We start from the raw sequence: 22282 nt of genomic DNA, 5'->3' as shown, positions 1-22282 counted from the left end.
TTTTGAGGAGGTGACAAACCTAGTCAGTCGCACCGAAGGCACCATCAGCGACATCATACCATTTGTTTTCTTCCTGGAGCGTGCCCTGCGAAGAGTGCTGGATCAAGCCGTAGATGAGCATGAAGAGGAAGAGTTGTGGTCACCATCACCACCAGAAACTGCCTTTGAGGAGGAGGAGGAAGACCAACCACAACAGGCATCCCAGGGTGCTAGTTGTCACCTATCTGGTACCCATGGTGTTGTACGTGGCTGGGGGGAAGTAGATACCTTCAGTGACATCACTGAGGACGAGGAACGGTACATGACTAGCTCGGCATCCAACCTTGTGCAAATGGGGTCTTTCATGTGTCGTGCGCTGTTGAGGGACCCTCGTATAAAAAAGCTGAAGGAGAACAACCTGTACTGGGTGTCCACGCTACTAGACCCCGGTATAAGCATAAAGTGCCAGAAATGTTACCGAATTACAACAAGTCGGAAAGGATGCAGCATTTCCAAAATAAATTAAAAAGTATGCTTTACACAGCGTATAAGGGCGATGTCACAGCACAACATGAATCTAACAGGGGAAGAGCTGAAAGTAATCCTCTGACTCCCACAAACACGCCGGCAAGGACAGGATGCTTTACATACAGACGTGTTGTTGATGGAGGACATGCAGAGCTTTTTAACTCCTATGCATAGCCACAGCACTTCGAGGTTCACCTCAGAGAACGACTCGACCAACAGGTAGCAGACTACCTCGCCTTAACTGCAGATCTCGACACTCTGAGGAGCGATGAACCCATTGACTACTGGGTGTGCAGGCTTGACCTGTGGCCTGAGCTATCCCAATTTGCAATAGAACTTCTGGCCTTCCCCGCTTCAAGTGTCCTGTCAGAAAGGACCTTCAGTGCAGCAGGAGGTATTGTCACTGAGAAGAGAAGTTGTCTAGGTCAAAAACGTCTAGATTACCTCACCTTTATTAAGATGAATAAGGGATGGATCCCGAAGAGACTGACATTGGGTGATACATTTGAGTAAAAAAGGCCTGATGACATTAGCTACCTTGGGCTAAAATGGTCCACACGCTGCTGTATTTTATCTTCAAATGCCGGATGACTTGTGTAACTTATCCGCCACCAACTAGGGTTCAAGCCGCAATGTTTTAGGGCGCTTTCTGTCTGGGAAAAAAACATCAATTTTTCTGGCCGCTGCTACACTTAACAGGATTAAACTGATAGGAATAGTACTACTTAACACACCACTCCTATCTGGTGGCACATTAGATTGCACGCGCAGTGCCCCAAATTTGAAGTAGGAGGACCGACCAAGCATCTTTTTCCATCTCCCGGTTCCTAAAACCATGCCATATACACATCCCCTGATAGGGGACACCGCAGTGGAAGGTACCCGGACGAAATTTCTTTGCACAAAAGGCAATCCCCAACCTGTACTCGATTGTGCAAAAGGAAGTAACCTTACCATGGGTCCCAGACCACACGTCTTGTAATTCTCTGTCTGGGAAATTATATATCTATCAAATCTATCTATTTATCTATCAAATCTATCTAGCTATCAATCGTATGTATCAAATGTATATTGCATCTATTGATCTATGTAATCTATGTATCTATCTATCTATCTATCAAATCTATCTATCTCGTGGCCGGACGGTTTTGTGAAGCCACTTGTGTTTCGGCCAAATGTCCATCGGTCAAATGTCCGTCGGCTAAAAGTCCGGCCACAATTGCACGCGCAGTGCCCCAAATTTGAAGTAGGAGAACCGACCAAGCATCTTTTTCCATCTCCCGGTTCATAAAATCCATGCCATATACACATCCCCTGATAGGGGACACCGCAGTGGAAGGTACCCGGCCAAAATTTCTTTGCACAAAAGGCAATCCCCAACCTGTACTCGATTGTGCAAAAGGAAGTAACCTTACCATGGGTCTCAGACCGCACGTCTATCTATCTATCAAATCTATCTATCTCGTGGCCGGACTGTTTTGTGACAGCCACTTGTGTTTCGGCCAAATATCCGTCGGCTAAAAGTCCGGCCACGATTGCACGCGCAGTGCCCCAAATTTGAAGTAGGAGGACCGACCAAGCATCTTTTTCCATGTCCCGGTTCCTAAAATCCATGCCATATACACCTCCCCTGGCGCCGCAACTTCCTCTGGGAACCTTACCATGGGTCCCAGTCCACACGTCTTGTAATTCTCTGTCTGGGAAATTATATATTTATCAAATCTATCTATTTATCTATCAAATTTATCTAACTATCAATCATATCTATCAATTGTATATTGCATCTATTGATCTATGTAATCTATGTATCTATCTATCAAATCTTTCTATCTCGTGGCCGGACTGTTTTGTGACAGCCACTTGTGTTTCGGACAAATGTCCATCGGCTAAAAGTCTGGCCACGATTGCACGTGCACTGCCCCAAATTTTTTTTAAACTAATAAATGAAGGTCACCTTTATTTTTAGTGCTGCTAAATTGTTGTATTTTTGAAACGCTAGAATTTACCATTACTTGCATAGAACATATTGCAAAATGATTCTAATAAAAGTTGAAATGCACTGAAATATTTGCTTTTCAGTGTTGATTTGACTGACCTTTTTGTTGTATGTGGTCTAGTAGGGGGTGTTTAGTGCTAGGAGGAGGTTTCACAATTAAAATAGTGATAAAGGGGTCAGGTTAGCAATTAGGGTGAGTGGGAAGGTAAAGGCATTACATGTGTTTTCTGTGGTTGGGGATTGGTTCAGTTGTTAGAGGTATATGTAGTTGGGGGAGGTTGTGGTCAGAGTTAAATGTGGTAGGGAATAAGACAGGCAGAAGTTGCAGTTAATATTAGCAGCTTTTATGTTTTATTAGCTCAGCTTGATGCAGCAGAAACTGATTCATTTTTCTCTGTATCCCTTAAGAATCTGCAGTAAAAGTAATTTTCAGTATGTTATCAGACAACAGATATCTCTTTCACCATGTAATGATTCCATGCTGCATATAATGTAGCATTTTCCACAAAAGCTCCAGTCTGGTCAAGTAGAAAGCCAAGATACAGCATTTCAGTAATGTGATGACATTTTAACCTAGGTACATTTCTATTTCCAGCACAATATACATGTTGGCATTTTATAAATCAAATATAATAAGTGCTGTGTATTGCTGGGTTTTATTAAGTTCACCAGGTCATTTTATCATAAGCAACATATGCTGCTCTTGGGAATCAATTTTAAAGGGACATTCAATGTATTAATACAATTATCTAATTTGTTAAAGCATTTTATTTTTACACTAATGCTCACTGGTAACAATCGGCTAGATTACAAGTCTTGCGTTAGGCTTAAAAAGCAGCGTTGGCCGGTCCTAACGCTGCTTTTTAAACACCCGCTGGTATTACGAGTCTTGCAGGTACAGGTGTACCGCTCACTTTTTTGGCCAGACGTGGAAATACCGCAAATCCACTTACGTCAATTCCATATCCTCTTTTTTCAATGGGACTTGCTTAGCGCCGGTATTACGAGTCTGCCAAAAAGTGAGCGGTAGACCCTCTCCTGTCAACACTGGTACCACATTTTAAAGTCATTAGTTAAGAGTTTTATACTACAGCGCTGTAGCATAAAACTCTTAACTAAAGTGCTAAAAAGTACACACCATAAACTACCTATTAACCCCTAAACCGAGGCCCCCCCACATCGCAAACACTAAAATTAAATTTTTAACTCCTAATCTGCCGAACCGGACATCGTCGCCACTATCATAAATATATTAAGCCCTAAACCGCCACACTCCCGCCTCGCAAACATTAGTTAAATATTATTAACCCCTAATCTGCCATCCCTAACATCGCCGACACCTACATTTATTAACCCCTAATCTGCTGCTCCCAATGTCGCCGCCACTATACTAAAGTTATTAACCCCTAAATTTAAGTCTAACCCTAACCCCCCTAACTTAAATATAATTTAAATAAATCTAAATAAAATTCCTATCATTAACTAAATAATTCCTATTTAAAACTTAATACTTACCTATAAAATAAACCCTAAGCTAGGTACAATATAACTAATAGTTACATTGTAGCTAGTTTAGGATTTATTTTTATTTTACAGGCAAGTTTGTATTTATTTTAACTAGGTACAATAGTTATTAAATAGTTATTAACTATTTAATAACTACCTAGCTAAAATAAATACGTTACCTGTAAAATAAAACCCAACCTAAGTTACAATTACACCTAACACTACGCTATAATTAAATTAATTCCCTAAATTAAATACAATTAAATCATTCAATTAAATTATCTAAAGTACAAAAAAAACAAAACACTAAATTACAGAAAATAATAAACAAATTACAAGATTTTTAAACTAATTACACCTAATCTAATCCCCCTAACAAAATAAAAAAGCCCCCCCCCAAAAAAAAAAGCCCTACCCTACACTAACTTACAAATAGCCCTTAAAAGGGCCTTTTGCGGGTCATTGCCCCAAAGTAATTAGCTCTCTTACCTGTAAAAAAAATTACAAATTCCCCCCAACATTAAAACCCACCACTCACACAACCAACCCTACTCTAAAACCCACTCAATGCCCCCTTAAAAAACCTAACATTAACCCCTTGAAGATCACCTTACCGGGAGAAGTCTTCAACCAACCAGACCGAAGTCCTCAATGAAGCCGGGAAAAAGTCTTCATCCAAGCCGGGCGAAGTCTTCATCCAGACGGCATCTTCTATCTTCATCCATACGGCGCGGAGCGGGTCCATCTTCAAGACATCCGACACGGAGCATCCTCTTCAATTGACGGCTAACACAGAATGAAGGTACCTTTAAGTGAAGTCATCCAAGATGGCGTCCCTTCAATTCCAATTGGCTGATAGAATTCTATCAGCCAATCGGATTAAGGTAGAAAAAATCCTATTGGCTGAATGCAATTCAGCCAATAGGATTGAAGTTCAATCCTATTGGCTAATCCAATCAGCCAATAGAATGTGAGCTCAATCCTTTTTCTTTCTCTTTTTAAAAAAAAAAAAACTTTATTTATATCACAAAAGAATAACAGTTCATGATTGCACTGTTAACTCATTTACAGAATAAAATAAAGCACAGAGAACAGTGAAAAAAAAGAAAAAAATATAATATACCAAAATACATAGTTGTCACTGGATTTCGCAACAGAGTTAACCGCATACACATATCAATACACTGGTTATGCCTGAATATGAGGTAACATAATAGAACGCAGCCTCAGGTACAAGTAGCTGATTAAAACACACTCTTCCCTTAATTCTTCCTTTCTCCTCTTTTTTTCCTTTCTTTTTTTTAAAAACAAAGCAAAACATTTTTAATGTATTACCCCCAAATAATTCTGCCTACCTAGACAAACCAGCCAAGTAGAGGCACACATTAAGCACTCAGCCAAAATAACAATTGGACACAAAACAAGAACCAAACAACAAAAAAACAACCACAACAACAACAACCAAAAAAAAAAGGGAAAGGAGAAGCTCCCTCACACCCCACCGAATCAGCCAATAGGATTTTTTCTACATTAATTCTGATTGGCTGATAGAATTCTATCAGCCAATCGGAATTGAAAAAAACGCCATCTTGGATGACGTTACTTAAAGATACCTTCATTCTGTGTTAGCCGTCGATTGAAGAGGATGTTCCGCGTTGGATGTATTGAAGATGGACCCGCTCCGTGCCAGATGGATGAAGATAGAAGATGCCGTCTGGATGAAGACTTCTGCCCGTCTGGAGGACCACTTCACCCAGCTTGGATGAAGACTTCTCCCGGCTTCGTTGAGGACTTCGGCCCGGTTTGAGTGAAGACTTCTCCCAGCTCAATCCTATTGGCTGATTGGATCAGCCAATAGGATTGAAGTTCAATCCTATTGGCTGATTGCATCAGCCAATTGGATTTTTTCAACCTTAATTCCGATTGGCTGAATTTTATCAGCCAATCGGAATTGTAGATCGCCATCTTGGATGACGTCACTTTAAAGGAACCGTCATTTAGTAAGAAGACTTCGATGGAAGAGGATGCTCCACACCGGATGTCTTGAAGATGGACCCGCTCACGTCGGATGGATGAAGATAAAAGATGCCGTCTGGATGAAGACTTCTGCCCGTCTGGAGGACCACTTTGCCTGGCATGGATGAAGACTTCTCCCGGCTTTGTTGAGGGACTTCGCCCAGTTGGGTGAAGACTTCTCCCGGTAAGGGTGATCTTCAAGTTTAGTGTTAGGTTTTTTTAAGGGGTATTGGGTGGGTTTTAGAGTAGGGTAATTGTGTGGGTGGTGATTTTAATGTTGGGGGGGGGATTTGCACTTTTTTTTACAGGTAAAAAAGCTGATTACCTGGGGCAATGCCCCGCAAAAGGCCCTTTTAAGGGCTATTTGTAATTTATTGTAGGGTAGGGGGCTTTTTTTATTTTGGGGGGGCTTTTTTATTTTGTTAGGGGGATTAGATTAGTATAATTAGTTTAAAAATCTTGTAATTTGTTTATTATTTTCTGTAATTTAGTGGGGGGGGGTTGTACTTTAGATAATTTTATATAATTGTATTTAATTTATTTAATTTAGGGAATTAATTTAATTATAGTGTAGTGTTAAGTGTAATTGTAACTTAGGTTAGGTTTTATTTTACAGTAATTTTGTATTTATTTTAGCTAGGTAGTTAGTAAAATAGTTATTAACTTTTAGTAACTATTCTACCTAGTTAAAAATAAATACAAACTTGCCTGTAAATAAAAATAAACCCTAAGATAGATACAATGTAACTATTAGTTATATTGTAGCTATCTTCGGGTTTATTTATAGGGTAAGAATTTAGTTAATTATAGTAATTTTTAATTTAGATTTATTTTAATTATATTTAAGTTAGGGGATGTTAGGTTTAGGGGTTAGACTTAGGTTTAGGGGGTTAATAACATTAATATAGTGGCGGCGACATTGGGGGGTGGCAGATTAGGGGTTAATAAATGGAGGTAGGTGCGTCAATGTTAGGGCCGGCAGATCAGGGGTTAATAATATTTAACTAATGTTGCGAGGCGGAGTGTGGCGGTTTAGGGGGGTTAATATGTTTATTATAGTGGCAGCGACGTTGGGGGCAGCAGATTAGGGTTATAAATTTAGGTAGGGTGGTGGCAACATTGGGGCAGCAGATAAGGGGGTTAAATAAATATAATGTAGGTGTCTGTGATGTTTGGGGCAGCAGATTAGGAGTTCATAAGTACAGGGGAGTGCAGAATTATTAGGCAAATGAGTATTTTGGACCACATCATCCTCTTTATGCATGTTGTCTTACTCCAAGCTGTATAGGCTCGAAAGCCTACTACCAATTAAGCATATTAGGTGATGTGCATCTCTGTAATGAGAAGGGGGTGTGGTCTATATGACATCAACACCCTATATCAGGTGGTGCATAATTATTAGGCAACTTCCTTTCCTTTGGCAAAATGGGTCAAAAGAAGGACTTGACAGCTCAGAAAAGTCAAAAATAGTGAGATATCTTGCAGAGGGATGCAGCACTCTTAAAATTGCAAAGCTTCTGAAGCGTGATCATCGAACAATCAAGCGTTTCATTCAAAATAGTCAACAGGGTCGCAAGAAGCGTGTGGAAAAACCAAGGCGCAAAATAACTGCCCATGAACTGAGAAAAGTCAAGCGTTGCAGCTGCCAGATGCCACTTGCCACCAGTTTGGGCCATATTTCAGAGCTGCAACATCACTGGAGTGCCCAAAAGCACAAGGTGTGCAATACTCAGAGACATGGCCAAGGTAAGAAAGGCTGAAAGACGACCACCACTGAACAAGACACACAAGCTGAAACGTCAAGACTGGGCCAAGAAATATCTCAAGACTGATTTTTTCTAAGGTTTTATGGACTGATGGAATGAGAGTGAGTCTTGATGGGCCCGTGGCTGGATTGGTAAAGGGCAGAGAGCTCCAGTCCGACTCAGACGCCAGCAAGCTGGAGGGGAGTACTGGTTTGGGCTGGTATCATCAAAGATGAGCTTGTGGGGCCTTTTCGGGTTGAGGATGGAGTCAAGCTCAACTCCCACCTTCAAGCAGTGGTACAGGAAGAAAGTCTGCATCCTTCAAGAAAAACATGATTTTCATGCAGGACAATGCTCCATCACACGCGTCCAAGTACTCCACAGCGTGGCTGGCAAGAAAGGGTATAAAAGAAGAAAATCTAATGACATGGCCTCCTTGTTCACCTGATCTGAACCCCATTGAGAACCTGTGGTCCATCATCAAATGTGAGATTTACAAGGAGGGAAAACAGTACACCTCTCTGAACAGTGTCTGGGAGGCTGTGGTTGCTGCTGCACGCAATGTTGATGGTGAACAGATCAAAACGAAAAGATGTTTTTTGTTAAGTTGCCTAATAATTATGCACAGTAATAGTCACCTGCATACACAGATATCCCCCTAAAATAGCTATAACTAAAAACAAACTAAAAACTACTTCCAAAACTATTCAGCTTTGATATTAATGAGTTTTTTGGGTTCATTGAGAACATGGTTGTTGTTCAATAATAAAATTAATCCTCAAAAATACAACTTGCCTAATAATTCTGCACTCTCTGTATAATGTAGTTGAGGGCGGTATCTGTAGCGGCAGATTAGGGGTTAATAATATAATGTAGTGTCAGCGATGTTGGGGCAGCAGATTAGGGGTTCATAAGCATAATGTAGGTGGCGGTGGTGTCTGGGGCGGCAGATTAGTGGTTAATAAGTGTAAGATTAGGGGTGTTTAGACTCGGGCTTCATGTTAGGGTGTTAGGTGTAGACATAAAATGTATTTCGACATAGGAATCAATGGAGCTGCGTTAAGGAGCTTTACTCTGCTTTTTGGCAGGTGTTACACTTTTTTTCAGCCGGCTCTCCCCGTTGATTCCTATGGGGAAATTGTGCACGAGCATGTTACACCAACGTAAGCAGCGCTGGTATTGGAGTGCGGTAAGGAGCAAAATTTTGCTCAACGCTCACTTCTGTCTGGGTTGTAAAAACTTGTAATACCAGCACTGTCTGTAAGTGAGCGGTGAGCATAAACTGCTCGTTAGCACCGCACAGCCTCTAACGCAAAACTCGTAATCTAGGTGATGGTATTTAACCCCCAGAAAAAAAAGTTTCAACACATATTTAACAAGTTGCATAACACAGAAGCATTTAGGCTGATCCTGAGTAGAACACGGATGGTGATTGGCCAATACGTAAGTATGCTGCTTCTGCACAGAAATAGAAATGCACATAGAACTCCTCCAAGAGTTTAATAATGTTTAAGGCTTTTGCTGTGGTTAAACACAAAGGGCAAGACTGCAAGTAGCACGCTAACTACATTTTTCACTCACTCGATAACTGCGCTAAAAGTAAAATATCTGGGTTAGCGTGTGTATTACAAGTTAAAAGTAAAACATTAGAGTGTGAGCAAAACACTGATGTGTGCTAACTTTAGGACTTTGGATATCTTCTCCCATAGACTTCAATTGAGAGCACTGTTAAAAAAAAAAATGAACACATCGCTCGCGCAATAACCCTGCACCGCATTGGACCAACTGCGCTAATGCTGATGGTAGTTATAAATATTTTACATTCCAGTGTTCTTCAAATAGAAGAAAATTTTATTTTTATTTTTAAATATTATATATATATATACAGTATATATGATTTTTAGTAAAATATTTATCTATACCTATATATTTATATGAATATAAACAGGTATGAATATTCGGTGCCTGCACTATTCGGTATTCGTTTATTTATTTTAAACTAAACAAATACTGTACTTTAGTTAAACATTTACATTTGTTTTCTTTTAAACTAATGTAAATGTGTCAAAGCTACAATACTAACCTTAACGTGCTTTGGAAATCACGCTAACCCAATTCTCTTCTTCTCAGAACCCCCGGCTGCTCTGGCGGGACACTGAACCCAATTTTTTTCTTTCATGATTTATATAGAGCATGCAATTTTAAGCAACTGTATAACTTACTCCTGTTATCATTTTTTCCCCCGCTCTTTTGCTATCTTTATTTGAAAAAGCCGGAATCTAAGCTAAGGAGCCGGCCCATTTTTGGTTCAGTACCCGGGATAGCACTTGCTGATTGATTGCTACATCTAGCCACCAATCAGCAAGTGCAACCCAGGTACTGGGTTAGATTCCTGCTTTTTCAAATAAAGATAGCAAGAGAACAAAGACAAACTGGTAATAGGAGTAAGCTAGAAAGTTTATTAAAATTGCATGCTCTATCTGAATCATGAAAGAAAAAAATGTGGGTTTAGTATCCTTTTTAACCCCTTCACAACTGAGGATGTGCCAGGAACGTCCTAAAAAAACCAATACCCTTAACGACCAAGGACGTTCCTGGCACGTCCTCTGGGGATTTAAGCGGTAGAAGCAATAGTGATCGCTTCCAGCCGCTTTCAAGATATTGCAGTGATGCCTCGATATTGAGGCATCACCGCAATACCTTTTTTTGCACACAGATGCGGAGAGGGCCACTCTGTGGCCCTCTCTGCATCGCCAAGCGATGGTGCTGATTATTGGTTTGTGGGAGCAGCTGCAGGGAGGCAGGTGGGCGGCCCATCGCTGGCTAACTTCTGGCCAGCAGTGTTGGATCAGTCCTCCGGTGCATGTGGGAGTGCGCACGGGGGTGGGGGCATGTGTGTGCGCATGCACGCACGCTCGCTCGCGAGATCTGCACTTATGTGCATTGTAGTCTTGGTGGGAGTGGTGGTGCGAGCGGGTGTTGGTAGAGGGAGGGGGTAAATTATGTTTTAAAAAAGGGATCTAGGAGGGAGAGGGGTGGGGGGTATTGAGGGGGCAGCTACACTACAGAAAAATAAATATTTATATAAGTAATGGGCACATTATTTTGAAAAGTGGTACTGGCAGCAAATAGTGAGAGGGGGAGGGTTAGAGAGCTGTTTGGGGGGGGGCTCAGGGAGGTTGGGTGGTAAGGGGGGATCTTACACTGCAGAAAATATATAATAAAAAAACAAAAACAAAAAACACAAACTTCTTTTTTTATACTGGCAGACTTTCTGCCAGTACTTAAGATGGCAGGGACAATTGTGGGGTGGGGGTGGGAAGAGAGCTGTTTGGGAGGGATCAGGGGGTCGGATGTGTCAGGTGGGACGCTTATCTCTACACTAAAGCTAAAATTATGCTTCAAGCTTCCTACAAGCTACCTATTTAACCCCGTTACTGCAGGGCATAATACAAGTGTGGTGCGCAGTGGCATTTAGCGGCCTTCTAATTTCCAAAAAAAACAATGCTAAAGCCATATATGTCTGCTATTTCTGAACAAAGGGGATCCCAGAGAAGCATTTACAACCATTTGTGCCATAATTGCACAAGCTGTTTGTAAATGATTTCAGTGAGAAACCTAAAGTTTCTGAAAAAGTAAACGTTTTTTTTTATTTGATCGCATTTGGCAGTTAAATGGTGGAATGAAATATACCAAAATGGGCCTAGATTAAAACTTTGGGTTGTCTACTACACTACAGTAAAGCTAAAATTAACCCTACAAGCTCCCTACAAGCTACCTATTTAACCCTGTTACTGCTGTGCATAATACAAGTGTGGAGCGCAGTGGCATTTAGCGGCCTTCTAATTACCAAAAAGTAATGCCAGAGCCATAAATGTCTGCTATTTCTGAACAAAGGGGATCCCAGAGAAGCATTTACAACCATCTGTCCCATAATTGCACAAGCTGTTTGTAAATAATTTCAGTGAGAAACCAAAAGTTTGTGAAAAAGTTTGTAAAAAAGTGAACGATATTTTTTATTTGATCGCTATTGGCAGTGAAATGGTGTCATGAAATATACCAAAATGGGCCTAGATCAATACTTTGGGTGTCTACTAAAAATATGAAGGGTTATTCAGGGATTCCTGACAGATATCAGTGTTAAAATGTAACTACACAAATTTTGAAAAAAAAAAAATGGTTTGGAAATAGCAAAATGCTACTTGTACGTATTGCCCTATAACTTGCAAAAAAAGCAAAGAACATGTAAACATTAGGTATTTCTAAGCTCAGAACAATATGTAGAAATTATTTAGCATGGTTGTTTTTTGGTGGTTGTAGATATGTTACAGATTTTGGGGGTCAAAGTTAGAAAAAGTGTGTGTTTTTTCCCATTTTTTCATCATATTTTATAAAAAAAAATTATAGCAAATTATAAGATATTCTGAAAATAATTGTACCTTTAGAAAGTCCATTTAATGGCGAGAAAAACAGTATATAATATGTGTGGGTACAGTAAATGAGTAAAAGGAAAATTACAGCTAAACACAAACACAGCAGAAATGTAAAAATAGCCTTGGTCCCAAACGGTCATGAAAGGGAAAAGTGGTCTGGTCACAAAGGGGTTAACAATCTCAGTTCCCAGGACTTGCACTAACTAAGCCTCCTCTTAACACGGTCTGTAAACATGTTCTCCATTGTGCGTTAAGGTAAGTATTAACCCCTTAAAAAAAAAAATTAAGGAAGCTAGTGAATACTGACAATTTCCATCTGTATTTTTTGTTTTTTTTTCTAATTTTCTTTGTGCATTCATTGGGATATTCAACATCTCTAATATTTACAAATATAAACATATAAATTCACATATGTACAAACATAACATACACAAAAAAGTTCACAATACAAAGAACGAATTGTTGAAAATCCTGGCGAGTGTTCTTCTGCATTGACTTTATACTCTCAGACCTTGCAGTTTTGCTTTTAATTTTAGCTAAGTACTTGCAGGTATTAGACTTCCTCTGTGTATATATATATATATATATATATATATATATATATATATATATATACATAGCCCTTTCTAGTCAAATACCTTGCAATATATCATAACTCTTTTAATTCTTATAAAAAATATTATTAATATTTATAAAAAATATTTTTTTGCAGAAAGTGTATAAATGAGTGTAATAGTTTATTTTATTGTGTTTTTTATGTGTTTGGTTAAATCATTTTCTAAAAAATTCTCGAGTGCCCATGGTACCTTTTTTAACAAATTGTAAAGGGGCATTAAAGAAACATATATTACTTCTTTTAATTATAATTTAATAGTGTATATATCAACAATTACAGTTTGATTTCTGTTATATAGCATGATTCATAAAAATAGGTTAAAAATTTTAAAGGGACAGCAAAATTAAACTTTCATGATTCAGATAGGGCATGTAATTTTTTTTTTTTAAATATTTATTTTTCACATTTTCAGTCAATACATACAGAAAAGAAAATAATTAGCAAAATAGACATAAATTGTAGAGACGCAGCTCCAGTTTGTCATTGTCTTGGAGACACAGCTCCAAATTTGAAAATAAACAATTTCTGAACATAACTTGATCAGTGTAATGTCTTATTCTATATTTACATTTGACTTTCATAACTAGCTACCTCTATAACCATAATGAACCAGAACATATATAAATAAATAAAAAAATAGATAACCCCTCTCCCCTGAGCTCCTGCTCCCCACCAGCCCCACCGATAATATACTGCTTGATAATTATGATTCTTCCCGACTGCCTCTCCTATTATCCCTCTACTGTTGTGGGAGCTCTCCTAATATTAGGAGCGACAATGTTATTGATTTCTGAGAAGGGGTTATAAATTGGATCTAATAAGGGCCCTATATCTAAGAACAATCTGTAGACTAATTCTGATAATACCATTTACAAGAATTTAAACTAAATAATAACCTTTTGACCCTTGTGGGTCCTCTATTTCAACTATCTTATCTTGGCCCGTTGTTATATTCTGAGTAATTTTACCTATATAGTTCCGTAATCTGTTACTTAACTATTATTTGGTTACATTTGCAATTCAGCTACTCCCTTGCAGGCGCTCGGAAAATTAATTATGATTAGTATAAACCGGAAGGAGGGGGGATGGGCAACCCAGGGAGGGGCACGGGGGAAGGGGGAAGGGGACGAGAGGGAGAGAAAAAAAAAAAAAAAGGAAAAATGATTCTTGGAAGAGAGAAGGTAGTTTAGTTGTTACTTTCTCTTCACATCTTCATTTTCAGTGTCTTTACCAAATTCCTAGGAGAACTATATCTGAGTTCCTAAATGGATAAATTAAATGATCTATTTCTTCTTTTGGAAGGGTCTTTATAAATGCTGCCCATTTTTGGAAAAATATCTTGTGGTTCAAATAGTTTTGAGTCATACTGTTCTAAGATGCATTGCTTTTTTATGCAATTTATAATTTCTGATATGCTAGGGGTTGAAGTTTCCTTCCATTTTTTAAACAGTAAATATCTTGCTGCTAATATAGTAATATTAACAATAAATTCTTTATCTAAAGAAGGTCCTTCTTCTGTTCTAAGAAATATTATTTTATATATGAGAGCGCAACATGGGTAATACCTATTCTCCTATCAAACCAAAATTCCACCTTCTTCCACATAGCTCTAACCTTTGGGCATTCCCATAGCATATGCTTAAGATTAGCTGCAACAAGTGAGCATTTTGAACATTTATTAAATTGAATATTCCCCCATCTATATCCCTTTTCCGGGGTAATATATGTCATATATAGTAGTTTCAGGTGTGACTCCCTCCATGTAGAGGAAAGTGTTGTCTGTTTAACGATTGATATGGATACTTGGGAGAATCCCTCATCTAGTCGAAGTGGGTCTATAATTGAATTCCATTTCAGTTCTATTTTTGTTATATTAGTTGGTCCTTTATTTGCATTGAGTAATTGATAGCAAGGAGAGATAGACATCTGGCATTTTTTAACCAGCCATTTCTCTAATGATCCTAACGACCAATTCCAGCCTGATGTACTAGTTAACTTCCAAGTATAATGTCTTAACTGAAGGTAGATAAAAAATCTTTTTGTGGGATATTAAATTCACTCCTAAGATCATTAAATGATTTAATGCAGTTCCCTGTTGTATCTATTAATTGTGCTACCCTTTCGAGTCCTTTTGTCTGCCATCTTTGGAGGGGTGATATTTGTAATCCTAATTCAAACTGCGGGTTACCCATTAGGGGTAAGTAATTTGAGATTTTTTCATTAACTTTTAATAGGTTGCAGATCTTTAGCCACGCTTTTATTGGAACAATAATAAAGTGAAATTTCTTAATCTCTCTTGGTATATCAGTGATTTTATTATGAATTAACGCTGTAGGGAGATAGGGGAAGGTTATACTCCTCTCTAAGTCATTGTCTGTTACGTAATCTTTACAATGAATCCAATCTGTTACTATACGGGCTAAAAAGACAAGATTATATAAACATAGATCAGGTAAGGCACATCCTCCATATTTTATAGGAAGGGACAATTTTTTCAAGAGCAATTCTAGGTTTCTTGCCATGCCATATACATTTTCTAAGTGATATGTTTAAGAGTCTTAAATCTTTTTGCTTTAATAGGATCGGTATATTCTGACATATGTAAAGGATTTTTGGCAATAGTATCATTTTGTATAAAGCAATTCGGCCAGAAAGAGAGATGGGAAGGTTCTGCCAATTCTTCAATGTATTTCTAGTAGTTTCTAAGATTGGAGAAATGTTGAGAGAATACCACTGTTCTGGATTTGAGGAAATTATAATACCTAGGTATTTAAATGAATCAGTTGCAATCTTAAGCGGAATATTTTCTATAGGTTGTTTCGGGTGAGTTAACCAATACAGCTCAGACTTATTAGTATTTATCCTATATCCCAAGAAGGAGCTAAACTGTGATATAATAGACAATAATTTGGGGATATTTCTCTGGATATTACTCATATATATTAGGATGTCATCCGCATATAATGAGATTTTCAATTCCTTTTTCCTTATTTTAATTCCTTCAATGTCCTGCCTAATTAAGATTGCTAGTGGTTCAATTGCCATATTGAAAAGCAATGGGGAAAGAGGGCAGCCTTGCCTTGTGCCCTTCGCAAGATGTATATCTATTGATTGCCTTGTATTAACTAACAGCTTCGTGTGTGCTTTCTTATAGAGATTATCAATAAATTTAGGAAATTGTCCTTTGAACCCGAATTGAGATAGTGTATGTAGTAAATGGTCATGATGAATCGAGTCGAATGCCTTTTCGGCATCGACTGAGATTATTGCTTTGTCTGAGTCATTTTGTTCACCACCTTGGGCTTGGGTCGGCTCTATTTTAACATAGTCAATAGTAAGAAATAATTTGCGGGTTTTAGCTGAAGAATTTCTATTTGTCAGAAATCCTGCTTGACTTTTGTGTATTATGTGTGAAAGAGGAGCTTGTAATCTCTGTGCTAGTATGGATGTCAACAGTTTATAATCTACATTTAGTAGAGCAATAGGTCTATATGATTCTTTTTGAGATTTATCTTTGCCAGGTTTTAAGATAAGAGTTGTATAAGAAGCTGAAAAACTGGCTGGTGGTGGGCTGCCCTCTTTATACAAATCATTAAATAGTTTTGTTAAGTATGGAACTATAGCCGGCGACAATAGTTTGTAAAATTCGCCGTGCAAGGCATCTGGGCCTGACGCTTTGTTGATAGGCAGATCCTCTATACCCTTCTTAACTTCTAGTTCTGTAATGGGAAGGTTGATTAATTCATTCATTTCTTCTGAAATTTTTAAGTATGAAATTTTTTTCCAAAAGTCTTCTCTTTCAGAATTATTTGACGGGTTTGAAGAGTAAAGGTCTTGATAATATTTTACCATTATGTTTAAGATCTCTTCTGACTCTGAGACTAATTTATCATTATTCTGAATAAATTCAATTGGAGTATTCCCTTTGTCTTGTTTAACTAATCTGGAAAGTAATTTTCCTGCCTTATTCCCGTATTTATATAATTGTGATTGAAGTCTTAATTCCTGTTGTGTGGCTTTATGTAATAGAAGAGAATCTCTATCTTTTTTTGCTTGTGCGTATATATTCCAGGTTCGAGCTGTTTTATTGACTATATAATTATTGTAAGCATTTGATAAGGATTTCATAATGATTTCTTCTCTTTTTTTGTACAACTTAGTTCTGTTAATATTATAAGCCAGTATCTCTCCCCTCATAACTGCCTTTGCAGTTTCCCAGAATAGCATTGGGCGATCTTCATATTCCCTATTAAAATGAGCATATTCTTCAAATTTTAAGTTTACTATCGTTTTAAATTCTGGGTCTGAAGCAAGATGTTGAGGGAAAAAAAATCGATTATTTCTAAAATAAGCATTTTGTGAATATATTTCAAGTGTTATTGGGGCATGATCCGAGATAGTAATTGGCAAGATACTGGCCTTAATTTGTAATTCAATAATTTCTCATCTACTAAGAATAAGTCAATTCTCGTAAGAGATTTGTGAGCCTTTGATAGACAGGTAAAGTTTCTACTCTCTGGGTTTTGGGATCTCCATATATCTTTTATTCTTAGATTATTAAATAATTTATTAAAAAATTTGGCTTCTAAATTATCTTTTTTTGTTTTCAGTGTTTTAAGATTGTGTCTAAGTTTGTCTAAGGCATAATTAGGTGACATATTAAAGTCTCCTCCAATAATTAACATCCCTTCTATCTTGGAAAGAATCTTATTTTGTAAAGTCTCCCAAAAAGCATAATCAATAATATTTGGAGCATACAAATTACAAGTGTATACACAGAATTACCATGTTTTATTTTTACAATTAAAAACCTTCCCTCTGGATCAGATTCAATAACCGTAGTTGTTGCCTTTATTTTTTTACCTATTAGAATTGCTACCCCCCGTTTCCTTCCTAGTGCTGGAGTAGCTATAACTTCTTTCACCCACAATTTTTTTAATTTAAGAACTTCTTCTAATTTTATATGGGTTTCTTGAAGAAGAGCAATATCTACCTTCAGCTTTTTAAGATGTGAGATAATTGTATTCCTTTTTATTGGGGACGTAAGGCCACCAATATTCCAAGAAATCATTTTACAGTCATTTACTGTCATTTTTAATTAAAACAGGCATAATACCCAAAAAATAAAAACAAGACCAACAAGGGAGGGAGAAAAACAAAAAACAAAAAAAAAAAACACATACACCCCTCTCGACTCCCTCCCCCCCGGGCCCCCCCCCATCCCCCCCAACCCTGTCGTAATTGGTTTCCTGCAAGCTAGACCTCTATAAGATAACCTAATAACCAAGGTATCTCTTATCACGGTATCTACCCTATTTACAGACTGGATATTCATTATACATCTTATATAACAATTGTTCGCGTTAATGTTTTACTTATAATTTTAGTTACTATTTCAGTTTTTACCTTATACTTAGGGAACAGTTTGTTTTCAGATTTTACCTTGTGCTTGGGGAGCAATTTGTTTTATATATTTCTCAGCTTCTTTAGCTGTCTCAAAAAATTGCACTTCGTTGTTTATTGTTATTTTAAGTTTAGTTGGATATATTAGAGTAGCTTGATATCCCTGGTTTATCAAGCGTGTACAGATTGGTGCTAATTCTCTCCTTTTAGCTGTAGTTTCCGCTGAAAAGTCCTGGAAAAGCATAATTTTGGTGCTGCCCAGCGTAATGGGTTGCTTTTGTCTAAAGTGTTGGAGCAGGGTAAGTTTATCTTGGTAATTGAGTAGTTTAGCTATAATGGGTCTAGGTCGATCTTTACCTCTTTCCGAATCATACCATCCTAACCTGTGAGCTCTTTCAACTATTATACGTGGATATGGTTGGGGCATCTGCAAAAGTTGTGGAATAGTTTCTGTAATTAATTTATTTAAATCCTCATACTGTTTATTTTCAGGAATACCTATTATTCTAATATTATTTCTTCTTGCCCGTTTTTCTAGATCTTCTATTTTTAATTGCATTTTCAGTACTTTAGCGTTTATTTCGTCTAGACTAGAGTTCTGGTTCAGGGTGGTATCTTCTAAGTCAGAGATTCTCTGCTCTGCCTCAGAGATTCTTTTAGAGAACTGTTGTACTTCTTTAGTTAAGGAATTGATATCATGCTTAATTTCTTCTTTCAACTGCTCAAACTTAGGGGAGAGGGCTTCTGAAATTTTGGTAACTAATGTCTGTATATCTAATTGTTCATTTACATTTAGTGGACTAATTGGGCGAGATTCTGCTACCATATCTTGCATGTTCTTATTTTTCCTCTCTCTTTGTTTTGTTGCCATTGCTGAGGGAGAAGTTCTGGCTTGTGCAGTGATATATTTATCCATAGATTGTGTAAAATTCTGTATCTGTGTCGTGGATTAAGTGATAGGGTTTAATAAAGGGGGAAGGAAAGGAATTTTCCAATCCCCATGTGTAAGTGAGGGAGAAGAAGAAAAAAAAAAAAAAAAAAAAAAAAAAGGAAAAAAAGAGGGAAGAGTGAGTGAGGGGAGGAGAATATCACGTGAATAAGTGACAGTGAGTATAGTGCTGTGTTGTATTGCTTGAAGAATTGCAATGAAGAATTAAAGAGGAAAGGAAAGCAAGGGAGGAAACAAACAAAAAAAAAAGGGGGGATTAGGAATCAATCCGTGTATTTCAGAACATCTCAGTTATGGAATTTTCATGTTAATTGGGGATATTTCTAAATCAAGATATATTATTATCTTTTTCTTTTTCCCCTTGTTTCCCTTTCTTTCCCTTTCCTTACTCTTATTTTTTTTTAATATGTGGTGGTAGCAGAATTGCCCTTTTTCCCCTTCTTTCTTTCTATGTCCTTCCAAAATCCTGCAGAGATCTAGTTAGGCTATGCAATATATTCAATTAAGGAGTACCCAATTTAGTATATTTTCGGAATATTTATAAGAAACTTGTAAGAAATACTATTAACAATTTACCTCTATAGAGCAGAGAACTGCTTCAGTCAATCCTGATAATCACAGTACTAAGCTGTTATCTGCTCAATTTCTGTTAGACCTAGTCTTTGTAAGCACTTTTAATTAATTAGGAATTCCTGGTGGAATTTCTCTTTCTTTCTTTTCCTCTCCCTCCACCCTGCCTTTTAAAAAATAAAAGGAAGAGAAAAAAAAAGATTTTTTTTTTTTTTTTTAATTTATAAATTCCCTTAGGCAATTTTTCAACCTGGCAATATATTAATGTGCTCTTTAATTTTAACACCAAAGTGCAAAATTAAGATTTTGAGCTTAGGTATAATTAATACTCAAAATATATACTGCCCCAGCACTTTCTATTACGAATCAAAACTAATTAAGATCAGAAGCATACAGAGAAAGTGTATTTAAATTTAATAAATAAAGAAGACAAGAATATATTTATACGACGGCCTAATGTTAATTTTCAGCCCTTTTTAGTATATTTTTCACTTTAACTAGGGCGTAGTCAATAAGGCAATATAATTTTGATTTTATTCCATTAGGTGTGCATGCAATACTATTCCCTTTGCCACTATGTTTAAAAAAGGATCTCGTATAATTAAATCAGTTTATACACCTGTATTTCTGTCTCACTATGTAACAAAAAACTTATTAAAAAAAATATATATATATATAAGAGGTGATATTAACCCTTAGATTTAGCAGTTTAAATCAGTGAGTCCTTGGCTCAATTATACATACTTCAATTATTTTTGCTCAATTAACCAGATATAACAAAAATAGGATTCTGATATATCATTTTTGCCTATTATTCATTGAGTTCTATACACCTAGGAAATTAGTAGTTAAAGATCTAATATTAATAACAAGCATCTCCTAGTATAGCAAAAATACAATTTCTCTTTTTATATTCAGCAACTGTTGCTTTAAAAAGTATGTATCAGTCTCACACACATAGGATAAGTTAAAAAAAAAAAAAAAAAAAAGAAAAAAAAACCATACAATCAAAGAAAAAGAACAGCCACTGGCCAAACTGTTACTGAACTTAGTTAAGATTCACTAAGACACTTATGAATCATATATTATTAAGCATAAACAATTTTTTCCTTCAAGCTCACTTAGTCATTTATGTTCATTTATGGGGAAACCGTGTCTTAAGAGAGTTTATTTTAAACTTCACATAGATCCTTTAGTATTCCCCAGCTTATGAGCCAGCAATAAGTTCAGAGTCACTTATATAGTAAGAAATGGAAGCCTAAATCAGTCCGGCTACTGAAAAAAAATATATAAGAGGTTACCCAAGGAGCCTGGATTCCGAATTAGTACCTGTCCCAGTTCACAGGACCTCTTGTTCCCTGGAAGCCGATTCTGCTGGAGGGTAATCTTCAATTTGAAGCCAGGGCTCCCCCACGCAGCATCGGTGGGGGGGAGCGAGACAAGATCAAGCCTCTTCTGATTCCGGCAGATAACGCCGGTCCTGCACAGCAAGGATCCACTCAGCAAAGGGCCGCCAGCAGCGCCATTAGGACTCACACGCAGCCTCCGTCCAAACCGGGGAGGACCGCCCGTCTCGGTCACGTGGAGGCTCCCAGTCTCAGAGCCAATACCAACGATGTTCCGCAGGAGCGACCAGGGAGCAACACCAATCACCGGAGCAGAACTTGCCTAGGCAGCGCCGTAATAGGTAAAGTCAAGTCTCAAAAATTCCTCTCCCCTTGCTTCACTGAATAATGCTTCAGCATGTGACTCAAGCCACTGCTGCTCTCCCCTTCACGCAGCACCGGTGGGAAGGGGGGGGAACAGGTAAGATACAGGGGGGGGATAAGGAGCAGATTTTTTGGTCAGTCCCTTGAATTGCTGCTAATAGCAGCTTAGTGAGATGGAATACCACTATTGGAGTGCTGGAAGTATGTGGTAACTACTTAGAAAGAGCCACCCTAGGACCAGGGTTTGAAGCACAGGGTTTCCTGCCAGTAGCTCTTACAGGGAGCCAGAGAACAAGTGTTGCATGTCCTTGCACTTGTGCTCCTCCCACCAGCTTCCTCCTTCCTCTGGAGCATGCAATTTTTTCTAGGGCATGTCATTTTAAGCAACTTTGCAATTTATGTTTATCATCAAATTTGCTTTGCTCTTTTGGTATTCTTTGTTGAAAGTAAAAACCTAGTTAGGCTCATATGCTAATTTCTAATCCCTTGAAGGACACCTCTTATCTGTGTGCATTTTGACAGTTTTTCACTGCTAGACAGCGCTAGTTTATGTGTTTCTTAAAGATGACATTCTGCACTGAAATAAGGGGGCAGTCTACAGAGGCTTAGATACAAGGTAATCACAGAGATAAAACGTATATTAATATAATAGTGTTGGTTATGCAAAACTGGGGAATGGGTAATAAAGGTAATATCTATCTTTTTTAAACAATAACAATTCTGGAGAAGACTGTCCCTTTAACTTAAAGTAAACATAAAAATGTGTTAAAAATTAGCACTTAGAAATTCTCAGTATAGGCACTGTGTTAAGTATAACCCACTGTTTAATGTT

This window comes from Bombina bombina, chromosome 6, assembly GCF_027579735.1.
Source record: "Bombina bombina isolate aBomBom1 chromosome 6, aBomBom1.pri, whole genome shotgun sequence".
NCBI lineage: Eukaryota > Metazoa > Chordata > Amphibia > Anura > Bombinatoridae > Bombina > Bombina bombina.
Note: the sequence above shows the minus strand (reverse complement) of the source record.